The sequence below is a fragment of the Bos indicus genome, chromosome 29, assembly GCF_029378745.1.
Source record: "Bos indicus isolate NIAB-ARS_2022 breed Sahiwal x Tharparkar chromosome 29, NIAB-ARS_B.indTharparkar_mat_pri_1.0, whole genome shotgun sequence".
NCBI classification, from domain to species: Eukaryota; Metazoa; Chordata; class Mammalia; order Artiodactyla; family Bovidae; genus Bos; species Bos indicus.
The window spans coordinates 21,184,925-21,198,655 of record NC_091788.1 but is presented as its reverse complement, the minus strand read 5'-3'; positions in this window follow the sequence as shown (position 1 = coordinate 21,198,655).

Below are 13,731 nucleotides of genomic sequence, written 5' to 3'. Positions count from 1 at the left end.
GAGAAGGGTTAGGGAGGAGACACAGGCGACCTGGTGGAAAAAAAGGAGAGTCTGAAGGGGGAGAAAGCAGTCAAGCCAGTAATCTTGCTCCCTAGTAAAAAATGGGTACTGATGATTGGGTTCTTAAAGGTGGGCCAAAGAACTAAATAGGCATTTCTCCAAAGAAGACATACAGATGGCTAACAAACACATGAAAAGATGCTCAACATCACTCATTATCAGAGAAATGCAAATCAAAACCACTATGAGGTACCATTTCACACCAGTCAGAATGGCTGCGAACAAAAAGTCCACAAGCAATAAATGCTGGAGAGGGTGTGGAGAAAAGGGAACTCTCTTACACTTTTGGTGGGAATGCAAACTAGTACAGCCACTATGGAGAACAGTGTGGAGATTCCTTAAAAAACTGGAAATAGAACTGCCACTGCCCAATCCCACTGCTGGGCATACACACTGAGGAAACCAGAATTGAAAGGGACACGTGTACCCCAATGTTCATCGCAGCACTGTTTATAATAGCCAGGACATGGAAGCAACCTAGATGTCCATCAGCAGATGAATGGATAAGAAAGCTGTGGTACGTATACACAATGGAGTATTACTCAGCCATTAAAAAGAATACATTTGAATCAGTTCTAATGAGGTTGATGAAACTGGAGCCTATTATACAGAGTGAAGTAAGCCAGAAAGAAAAACACCAATACAGTATACTAACGCATATATATGGAATTTAGAAAGATGGTAACAATAACCCTGTATACAAGACAGCAAAAGAGATACTGATATATAGAACAGTCTTTTGGACTCTGTGGGAGAGGGAGAGGGTGGGATGATTTGGGAGAATGGCATTGAAATACGTATAATATCATATATGAAACAAGTCACCAGTCCAGGTTCGATGCACGATACTGGATGCTTGGGGCTGGTGCACTGGGACGACCCAGAGGGATGGTATGGGGAGGGAGGAGGGAGGAGGGTTCAGGATGGAGAACACATGTATACCTGTGGCAGATTCATTTTTATATATGGCAAAACCAATACAATATTGTAAAGTTAAATAAAATAAAATTTTAAAAAAATTAAAAATCAAAGACAGGACCAGAGAGCAATAGACATAAGGAACATGACTTGGCCAAAAGGAACTGCATTTGCTCAGTGACAAGGATGGTAGAATGAGACATTGGTGGGAAGGACTGAATCTTCTAAAGCTTGATTACATCCAGGGAGTAGGTGGAACATGGAGAAATCAGTAGAAAGAAATCTTTGCTCAGCATTCAAAATGACTGTTACTGAGTTGTTTGAGCATATGCTAAAACAACAACATCAACAACAATCACTTTTCATAAATTGCTAGTGGACCAAAATCTTTGGGTTCTTAAATTTTCAGCTTTTTAAAATAGCAACCATCCATTTATTTTGGTGGCTCAAAATTTTCCATAGTGGACTATCAAATTTTACCCTTGAGGTTATGGGACTCAACTCAGTCAACAGTTTTGGGGACCCTGTCATCTTTGGACAAACACTTTAGAAAGCTGATGTGCCATGAGTAAGTTGAGAAAAATTTAATGAATGCCCTCTGTCAAAATTCTTCTTCTAGTTGTTGATGCAGAAGATAAAACCTCTTTAAGCACGGAGCTAACAGTCCAGCGATAAAACAGTTAAGACAAGAAACAACAAATTAAAATTAATTGTAAGTGTCCCACTAAGATTTATGAAATCCAATGAAAATATACTGTAGGACAAGCTGGCCTAATCAGAGTGAGGGCAGTGAGTGTCTGGGGCGAGTAGAGAGAGAAGAGAGGGAAGTTTTTTATACAGAAATACAATTTCAGCTGAGAACTAAAAGGAAACTGGTGTGAATCAAACAGAAAGGAAGGAAACAAAGTATATTTAAGGCAAAGAAAATTGCATGTCAAGGCTCTTAGGCAAGGAAAAAAAGAAGAAGAAAAAACAAACAAAAAAAAAAAACACGGGTTATTTGAATAACCTGAAAAAAGGCAAGTGTACCTGGAACATTGTAAACTAGAGAAAGTGTGACACTAATGTAACCAGTTTCTAAGGCAATGCTTTCTGTCTTCCCTTGCCTGCACATGGACACTCTCTGGAGCAGTGGTCATATTATTTCCTTGCAGACTAGGTACCTCTGTCTTCTCTAGCTCAGCGTACTCAGCCCATCTCACATTTGTTTTCTGCGTCCCTCATTTTGCAGTGTTCACATAGAGAGGCTCATATTTTCACTCATCTCATTGTCCTGACTACATCTGGTTTCCCACTCACAACTGTCTCAGAGGGTTTCCATCATGTCTTACATTTTAATGTATTACATTCAGCATCTGGTGCACACACCTGGCTCAAAACAGTAGGTTTTTAAATAATGCTGGCTGAATTTGTGAGTTGCCACTAGCAACAGGTCTTAGGCATACACAATATGCCTTTGATTATTTTCTCAACATATACGTATGAGCACCATCTCCATGTTGGACATCAATTTTTTTTTCGTTTTGTTTTGTTTTTACATTATCACTGTTTTTAATTTCAAATATCCAGAAGAGATTCTTTTTTAATGTTTATTTTATATTGGCATATAGTTGATTTACAATGTTGTATTAGTTTCAGGTATACTGCAAAGGGATTTAATTATGCATATGCATATATCAACTATTTTCCCATATAAGGGCTTCCCTTGTGGCTCAGAGAGTAAAGAATCCACCTGCAATACAGGAGAACAGGGTTCAATCTCTCGGTTGGGAAGATCCTCTGGAGAAGAGAATGGCAACCCTCTCCAGTATTCTTGCCTGGAGAACTGCATGGACAGAGGATCCTGGTGGGCTAGTATAGTCCATGGGGTTGCAAAGGGTTGGACATGACTGGGTGACTGACACACACTCACCTTCCCATATAGGTTTTTACAGAGTATTGAGTAGAGTTTCTTAATGGCACCCCACTTCAGTACTCTTGCTTGGAAAATCCCATGGACGGAGGAGCCTGGTAGACTGCAGTCCATGGGGTCGCTAGGAGTGGGACACAACTGAGCGACTTCACTTTCACTTTTCACTTTCATGCATTGGAGAAGGAAATGGCAACTCACTCCAGTGTTCTCGCCTGGAGAGTCCCAGGGATGGGGGAGCCTGGTGGGCTGCAGTCTCTGGGGTCGCACAGAGTCGGACATGACTGAAGTGACTTAGCAGCAGCAGCAGCAGCAGCAGCTCCTTGTTGAACCACCAATACACAATGGAATAATTCTCAGTCATAAAAATTAATGAATTATTGCCATTTTTGATAATTTGGTTAGACTTACAGTACCACTTAACTTATAAGTGGAATATATATAAAACAAAAGACAAATGAACACATATAACAAAGCAGAACAGACTCATAGATACAGAGAATAAATAGGTGGTGGCCAGAGGGGAAGAGAGTGGGCAATGACTGAAATAGATGAGCAAGATTAGGAGGTACAAACTTCCAGTTACAAAAAAAATGAGTAACGGGAATGAAATATATCCAATTAAATTGCTGTATCTTTGCACAGTGACATATGTTAACTAGACACAGCATGGTGATTGTTTTGAAGTGTATAGAAACCACTATGTTGTATACCTGGAAAGAACATAGTGTTGTCGATCAATTATATTTCAATTAAACAATATATGTTGACACTTGGAGAAAGTGCATCAAAATGCTAATGATGGTTATCTCTAGGGGTAGAAATTACAGATTGTTAATTTTTACTTTATGCTCTTATGTTTTTCTAGTTGTCTGCAATGCATACATATTGCTTATAAAATTAGAAAAAAGCAACAAATGTTATTAAAAATGAAAATAAATAGGTAAATAAAGATTTAAAGAAAAAGAAGGAAATAATGATTTGCAGTAGTTACTGAGTACCATGACTTTGCACATTGCTTCCTTCTTAACAGCTCCTGATGTCATGAGATAGCATAACACTAATAGGAATGCAGAGTGCAGAAACGAGAGAGCAAGAGGTCATTGAGTTGCTTCCTCTTTAGTGAAAGATCTCAAGTGTCACCCCCCAGATGTCACAGTGGGTGAAGTTTGGGATTCAAGATTGGCCTTTGGGGATGTCCTTTGTGATCGGAGAGTTAACTACAATAACTAAAATAACAGGTTTTCTGCCCACTCAAGAACTCAAGAGGACTATGAGAAGCAGGCTTTTGTCATATTTCTGTAACAGGAAATAATTTTATCTCAGAAAAGTTGAGGTGAAAAGCAGTTGTTGCTCCTATGTTCACATAATCACCTTACCTTCAGAATTTCTAAAGCAAATGTTTGAACCCTTCTATATGTTGGAAATCTTACAGTTTGTCACTGCATGTGGAATGCCTCAGACCTAATGCTTAATATGCTAAAAACAGTGAATGGTTCTGCTTTCCCTGGGTCCATATGTGGACACAATTGATCAGGGTCATTACATTTAGGTCACTAAGGCAAATATTTCCATAGGATGTTTACTCCTCCCTCCATTAAGCCTAGTTCCTCAGAACTCTTGGAGTTAACAGATACATTTTTAACTTGACATTGATCTTGAACCAGGTACTACTGAACTTGTAGTTTTAGAGGAACTAAAAAGCTTCTTGATGAAAGTGAAAGTGGAGAGTGAAAAAGCTGGCTTAAACTCAACATTCAGAAAATGAAGATCATGGCATCTGGTCCCATTACTTCATGGGAAATAGATGGGGAAACAGTGGAAATAGTGTCAGACTTTATTTTTTGGGGTTCCAAAATCACTGCAGATGGTGACTGCAGCCATGAAATTAAAAGACGCTTACTCCTTGGGAGGAAAGTTATGACCAACCTCGATAGCATATTCAAAAGCAGAGACATTACTTTGCCAACAAAAGTCCGTTTAGTCAAGGCTATGGTTTTTCCTGTGGTCATGTATGGATGTGAGAGTTGGACTGTGAAGAAGGCTGAGGACCAAAGAATTGATGCTTTTGAACTGTGGTGTTGGAGAAGACTCTTGAGAGTCCCTTGGACTGCAAGGAGATCCAACCAGTCCATTCTGAAGGAGGTCAGCCCTGGGTGTTCTTTGGAAGGAATGATGCTAAAGCTGAAACTCCAGTACTCTGGCCACCTCATGCGAAGAGTTGACTCATTGGAAAAGACTCTGATGCTGGGAGGGATTGGGGGAGGAGGAGAAGGGGACGACAAAGGATGAGATGGCTGCATGGCATCTCTGACTCGATGGATGTGAGTCTAGGTGAACTCCGGGAGTTGGTGATGTACAGGGAGGCCTGGCGTGCTGCAATTCATGGGTCGCAGAGTCGGACACGACTGAGCAACTGAACTGAACTGAACTTGAATGTAAATGTTGCATGAAAAAAAAGTACATATATATGTAGCTAAGAATTAAAAATCATATAATGATATTCAAATGTCAGTGAAGCTTCACCTCTTTCATGGCTGATTTTACTCAGGTTACTTTAGGGTGTTTACCTAGGTTGATATTTGGCTATCAATTTTGTAATTTCCTTTGTTCTTTTGAGATTTATCTCCTGGCTTTCACCGTGCCAGGACCTGGCAACTACTTCTTATCTACTTATTCATTCATTCATGAAATAAATATTGTGTTTCCTGTGTTACTGGTACTTGATACACCAGTGGACACCAGTGGAGAAACAGGAATCCTTATCCTCAAGAGGCTCACTATGTTGATTTTTATTTTGTTTAAAATTTTTATGATATATTATTTCATTCCATGTCCTATTCAAAATGAGGCTTTTCTCCTATATTTTTTCTGTTTTTTCCTCTGATTCCTTCTATCTGTCAGTAGTATCTAGAATTTACTGACCTGGATACTTAGATACCCATTTTCCATCTCTATTTGCACATCACACAATCTATTGCTTTACAAGGTCCTCTGAATAATTGGCCACCTGTGCACAAAACAATTTCTAGAAAAAAAGCATATACAAAAACCAAAACCTTGTTTACTCATTTTCAAATTTGTTTTTGAAATGCTTTTAGAAAAATCTCCATTAAATCTTACACTTCTTTTGGCATGCTGTAGCATTTCTATTTGTTACAATGATGTCAAGATCCCATAATGATCCCTCTTCAGTAAAAATGCAAAAGTGTTGCATGTTCTCAGAAACATTATTCTGTTTGATTCCAAATTAAAGAGATAAAGAATCTTTATGAAAATTATATGTTCTAGTTGTCAATCCTAGAGTACTGTATTCCAAGTACAGTTATCAGGCAGTGGGATAATAAAGAAGCAATACACAAAGAAATGGAGATATAAAAGGACACATAACTACTGAAAGTTAAAAAAAGGAATAATAAAAATTATACTTCTAATTTTAATTGAGCAAGTAACTGTTGTTTTGAATGAAGAACTAAAATTAAAAATATTTTTAATATTAGAATTATGGCTTGTTTTTATTAAAAACTATTCATGAGTTCTTACATTTAAACATCACATACTAAATATTTTCTTTTGTGAACCTAATATTTTTGTGTGCAGTGAAGCTGCCAGACTTCCAAAGTCTGCAACACGCACATAAATGAACAAGCAGAGAGCACATTTTGTGACTGTTATTACCAATGAAGAATGATTTAGGAAGTTGCTAGAAAGTTGTGTGTGTGTATGCCAAGTCACTTCAGTTGTGTCCAACTCTTTGTGACCCCATGGACTGAAGCCACCACGTTCCTCTGTCCGTGAGAATTATCCAGGCAATAATACTGGAGTGGGTTGCCATGCCCTCCTCCAGGGGATCTTCCAGAACCAGGGATCCATTCAGCGTGTCTTAGATCTCCTACATTGGCACGAAGGTTCTTTACCACTAGTGCCACCTGGGTTAAGTTTCTGTAAATTGATGGGGAATGATATTTCACTGTTTTCAGTCAAGGATGAAGTTTTTCCCCTCTTGGATGAAGAAGGCTGTATGTGAAAGCCAAAGTATCAAATTTATTAAATAATGGAACAGAGAATGAAGTAGTGGTCAGAAAGAAACAGAATGAATTTCCTGGTGGAGGATGCACTGATTTAAAGAGGAAGACAACGTTTGTTAAGTAACATAAAGAAATCAAAATGAGGTTAAGCCTAGCAATCAAGGGTAGAACAGAAAGAATTATAACAGAAGACTCACCCTTAAGCTTCACATGCTTCTGTACAATGCCTGAGAGTGTTTAGTAGATTGTCTCAACCTGATGAGAAGGAAAGTTTTATTACCATTTTAACAATATTTTATAATATATAGATTTAAAATATATCATACATATGTACACATACCCAAACACATACATGCATGATGCTAAATTATTATTCCATTAGCATTGTCAATTAGAGTATAAGTAAAATGATCTAGGTATTATAGACACATAGACCTATTTTGGAGGTAGTGAAATACACCAATGCAATATTCTCAGATTGTAAAAAACCTGGTGGATGAAGGTGACAATCTATTTATTATTGTTTATTATTATGTATTAGAAAATATATTATCCAGACTAAAACCTAAATGCCAGTTTGTCAATGCAAATTGAATATTACCAAGCACCGTATTTAGCACACTATATGATTATCAATTGGTGCTACTTAAGCTAACTCATGAGGAATTCATCTCAACTATCAAGCTACATTTAACAAATTTGAGATTATGTGAAACTCAGGCAAACTTTAAAACTTCAGGGTATTTTCTAATTGTATAAGCCATGTGATTTTAGTGAAATTATTTGAATTATTCTGAGACAATATTCTCTTCTTTATAATAACTGCCTGCCTCACAAGATTTTCCTAGGTGTAACTATGTTCAGTTCAGTTCAGTCACTCAGTCGTGTCAGACTCTTTGCGACCCCATGAACCACAACACGCCAGGCCTCCCTGTGCATCACCAATGCCTAGGGTCCACCCAAACCCATGTCCATCGAGTCAGTGATGCCATCCAACCATCTCATCCTCTGTCGTCCCCTTCTTCTCCTGCCCTCAATCCCTCCCAGCATCAGGGTCTTTTCAAATGAGTCAGTTCTTCGCACCAGGTGGCCAAAGTATTGGCGTTTCAGCTTCAGCATCAGTCCTTCCAATGTTAGTTTTTATGAAAATATCTTGTCAACATTAAAACAGAATAAACATTAAAATTTTGGTAACAACATATTTCAAAGATATTTTATATTTTTGTTTCACCTTCATGTATAACGTGATATATATTTTACCATTCAAAACAAGTATTTTTTTTCTTCAACTCTCGTCAAATGTGGTAGGAAGCAGTCCAATGAGAATATTTGTATACTAGACTTAAAATCTCCAAACAATATTTAAAATATCTTATTTGTAAAGATTCACTTTTTTTCCTTTTAAATTATTTCTCATCTATGTAAAGTTATACATAATAAAAAGTTTCCAAACTGAGTATGATATAGATTTCAGGTGAGCCACAAATGGGTTGGTGGGCCATGAAATATCAATGTTTATAAATTTTTACAGTAAGACCAGAAACTATAAAACTCCTAGAGGAGAACATAGGCAAAACACTCTCTGACATACATCACAGCAGGATCCTCTATGACCCACCTCCCAGAATATTGGAAATAAAAGCAAAAATAAACAAATGGGACCTAATTAACCTTAAAAGCTTCTGCACAACAAAGGAAACTATAAGCAAGGTGAAAAGACAGCCTTCAGAATGGGAGAAGATAATAGCAAATGAAGCAACTGACAAACAACTAATCTCAAAAATATACAAGCAACTCCTACAGCTCAATTCCAGAAAAATAAATGACCCAATCAAAAAATGGGCCAAAGAACTAAATAGACATTTCTCCAAAGAAGACATACAGATGGCGAACAAACACATGAAAAGATGCTCAACATCACTCATTATCAGAGAAATGCAAATCAAAACCACTATGAGGTACCATTTCACGCCAGTCAGAATGGCTGCGATCCAAAAGTCTACAAGCAATAAATGCTGGAGAGGGTGTGGAGAAAAGGGAACCCTCTTACACTGTTGGTGGGAATGCAAACTAGTACAGCCACTATGGAGAACAGTGTGGAGATTCCTTAAAAAACTGGAAATAGAAATTCAAAAATATTTTAACAACCATTCAAAGTTTTACAACAATTGTAATAACACTTGTTTGGCTTGTTCTGTAAAATGACTACATTTAATCTCTTCCTTCTCTGGGCATAAAAGATTTAATACACAGCCTGAGCAGTTAGATTTTTCTTTTCTAGGATCACACAGCACCCAAACTTGACACTATTCTTAAAACACTAAGAAAGTGTGATTGTCATTTTAGATATGTTAGAAAGCAAAGTTCTATATTTTTCTTGCAGGTGTAAAAGATTTAGTGCTTATTTTTGTCTAAGTAATTCTAAATTTGTCACAATACATTTGTAAACAGTTTACATATATGACATATCTCTCTCAAGAGCACTGGCAGTAGTATTTATTATCACACACTTCTATACAAACTATAACTGATTATAGTGACTGATTTTTTTGTATTTGATGTTAACAATTAATGAATTTATTTTTCATGATGGATTTATGCTATGCATTACTACCTGTTTCCCAAAATACCAAACAGTGCTTATTTGTAAAAATACTAATCGAAAAATTTTCAACTTAATCATTTATAAAAGGGGAACTTTGTATCTCCAGAAAATTACTTCTTCAAAGTGTTTATGTTTACATGAGTATACAACTTATACTTTTGTTACTTAGTCGCTAAGTTGTGTCTGACTCTTTTGCGACCCCATGGACTGTAGCCCACCAAGTTCCTCTGTCCATGGGATTCTCCAGGCAAGAATACTGCGGTGGATTGCCATTTCCTTCTCCAGGGGATCTTCCTGATCCAGGGATCGAACCTATGTCTCCTGCATTAGCAGTGGATTCTTTACCACTGGGTCACCAAGGAAGCCCATAATTTATATTATTTAAAAATAATTATAGAATTAAATGAAAATTAATATAAAATGTTTCCTATACTGCACACCAGAATAAACAGTATTATATGTGAGGGCTATCTCAAATTTAATATATATTCTTCAGTATATTTCACTTTCATAGTCTAAGGGTTTTATCTGTCTGAAAAAGTTAAATAATGCAATGGCGCCAACTAGATCACCAATATTTGATGGGGAAAAAAAAAAGTTGAACTCATTTCAGCTCATTTGTTTTTTTAATTCAAATTAAGAAAAACTATGCTTCTATGAGATCATTTACTGCATTTTCAGATCAAGATCAAGAAGCTGTTTGGAAAATACTGCAATCAACAGTTAAATTCAAAATGTCTCACATAGATGCAAAATTGCTTATTTTCCCAGCTGACTTGCAATTTTCAATGCTATGTTTCACACCAATTCATCAAAGAAATAAAACATTTACTACTGAAAGAAATTCTTATAACATGAAATGACAACATGCCAGATGACATAAAGACAACGCAAACCCAGAAGATTATTAGATTTAAAAAAATATTTATTGCATATAGGACAAATTTGCAGATGCTAGTCCCTATGCACAGTTGATAGTACTAGATGGAATATTTGATGAAAAAATATCTGAAAGAAATGTATTTGTACAGTAGAAATATGTAAAAAAAAAATCTTCAATTATTGAATACTTAAAAAAATGATATTCTGGAAACTAGCATTAGTATTTGTAATGATGGTGTTCCTACAATGAGAGAAGGGAGACATGTTTATCTCTGCAATAAGAAAACACTGAGATGCAAATAAAACATGGCTTTAGTCACAGAGATGCTGGAATGCTAGGTCCATGAATCAAAGTAAATTGGATGTGGTCAAGCAGGAGATGGCAAGTGTGAACCATGACACTTTAGAAGTTAGAAAACTAAAATGGACAGGCATGGGAAAATTTAATTCATGTGAATATTATATCTACTACTGTGGTCAAGAATCCCTTAGAACAAATGGAGTAGCCCTCACAGTCAATAAGAGTCTGAAGTGCAGTGCCTGGGTGCAATCTCAAAAATGACAGAATGATCTCTGTTTGTTTCCAAGGCAAACCATTCAATATCACAGTAATCCAAGTCTCCGCCCCAACCAGTAAAGCTGAAGAAGCTGAAGTCGAATGGTTCTAAGAAGACCTACAAGACCTTGTATAACTAACACCCCCAAAAGATGTTTTCATCATAGGGGACTGGAATTCAAAAGTAGGAAGTCAAGAGAGACCTGAGTAAGCGGCAAGTCTGACCTTGGACTACAGAATGAAGCAGGGCAAAGGCTAACAGAGTTTTGCTAAGAGAACACACTGGTCATAGCAAAAACCCTCTTCCAACAATACAACAGGCAACTCTACACATGGACCAGATGGTGAATACCAAAATCAGATTGATTATATTCTTTGCAGCCGAAGATGGAGAAGCTCTATACAGTTAGTAAAAACAGGACCAGGTGCTGACTGTGGCTTGGATCATGAGTTCCTTATTGCAAAATTCAGAATTAAATTGAAGAAAATAGGGAAATCCACTAGGCCATTCAGGTATGACCTAAATCTAATCTTTTGTGGATTATACAGTGGAAGTGACAAATAGATTCAATGGATTAGATCTGGTAGCCAGAGTGCCTGAAGAACTATGGATGGAGTTTCCTAACACAGTACAGGATGCAGTGACAAAAACTATCCCCCAAAAAAAGAAATCAAAGAAGGCAAAATGGTTGTCTGTGGAGGCCTTACAAATAGCTGAGAAAAGAAGAAAAGTTAAAGGCAAAGGAGAAAGGGAAAGATATATCCAACTGAATGCAGAGATCCAGAGAAGAGCAAGGAACGATAAGAAAGTCTTCTTAAGTGAACAATGCCAAGAAATAGAGGAAAAAAACAGAAAGGGAAAGACTAAAGATCTTTTCAAGAAAATTGGAAAAACAAAGGGAATATTTCATGCAAAGATGGGTACAATAAAGGACAGAAATCGTATGGACCTAACAGAAGTGGAAGAGATTAAGAAGAGGTGGCAAGAATAAACAGAAAAACTATTTTTAAAAATGGTCTTTATTTCCCGAATAATCACAATGGTGTGGTGGCTCACCTACAGCCAGACATCATAGAGTGTGAAATAAAGTGGGCCTTAGGAAATTTTACTACAAACAAAGCTAGTGGAGGTGATGGAACTCCAACTGAGCTATTTCAAATCCTAGATGATGATGCTATTAAAGTGCTGTATTCAATATGCCAGCAGATTTGGGAAACTCAGCAGGGGCCACAGGGCTGGAAATGTTAAGTTTTCATTCCAATCCCAAAGAAGGGCAATGCCAAAGAATGTCCAAAGTACCATACACTTGTGATCACTTCATATGCTAGCAAAATAATGCTCAAAATCCTCCAAGCTAGGCTTCAACAGTACGTGAACTGAGAACTTGAAGATGGGCAAGCTGGATTTAGAAATGGAAGAGGAACCAGTGGTCAAGTTGCCAGCATCTGTTGAATCATGGATAAAACAAGGGAATTTCAGAAAAACATGAAATTCTGCTTTATTGACTACACTAAAGTCTTTGACTGTGTGGCTCACAACAGACTGGAAAATTCTTCGAGTGGGAGATACCAGACCACCTTACCTGCCTCCTGAGAAAACTATATAAAGGTCAAGAAGCAACAGTTAGAACCAGACATGCAACAACTGATTGATTGGTTCAAAATTGGGAAAAGTATGATAAGGGTGTATTGTCACCCTGCTTATTTAGCTTATATGCAGAGTGTTGCTGCTGCTGCTGCTGCTACGTTGCTTCAGTCGTGTCCGACTCTGTGCGACCCCATAGACGGCAGCCCACCAGGCTCCCCCGTCCCTGGGATTCTCCTGGCAAGAACACAGGAGTGGGTTGCCATTTCCTTCTCCAATGCATGAAAGTGAAAAGTGAAAGTAAAGTCGCTCAGTCACGCCCCACTCTTCACAACTCCATGGACTGCAGCCTACCAGGCTCCTCCATCCATGGGATTTTCCAGGCAAGAGTACTGGAATGGGTTGCCGTTGCAGAGTATATCATGTGAAATGTTGGGCTGGATGACTCACAAGCTGGAATCGAGATTACCAAGAGAACTATCACTAACTTCAGATAGGCCAGTACTAACCTAATGGCAGAAAGTGAAGAGGGACTAAAGAACCCCTTGATGAAGGTAAAAGAAAAGAGTGAAAAAGCTGGCTTAAAACTCAGCATTCAGAAAACTAAGATCATGGCATCCAGTCCCATCACTTCATGGCAAATAGATGGGGGGAAGTGGAAGCAGAGACAGACTTTATTTTCTTGGGCTCCAAAATCACTCACAGGTGGCACTACACTCCTGCCAGTGTAGGAGACATAAGAGACACAGATTCAACTTCTGGGTAAGGAAGATCCCCTGGAAAAGAAAATGGCAACCCACCCCAGTATTCCTGCCTGGAGAATCCCATGGACAGAAAAGCCTGGCAGCCTACAGTCCATAGAGTCACAAACAGTCACACGTGGCTGAAGTGACTTAGCACACACAGCACAGGATCACTCCAGACAATGACTGCAGCCATCACGTTAAAAGATGTTTGCTACTTGGAAGAAAAGTTATGACAAATCTAAAAGTGTTTTAAAAGCAGAGACGTCACTTTGCTGACAATGGTCCCTATGCTGAAAGCTATGGTTTTTCCAGCAGTCATGTAAGGATGTGAGAGCTGGACCAAAAAGAAGCCTGAGTGCCAAAGAATTGATGCTTTCAAATTGTGGGTCAGGAGAAGACTCTTGAGGGTCCTTTGGATAGCAAGGAGATCAAACCAGTCAAT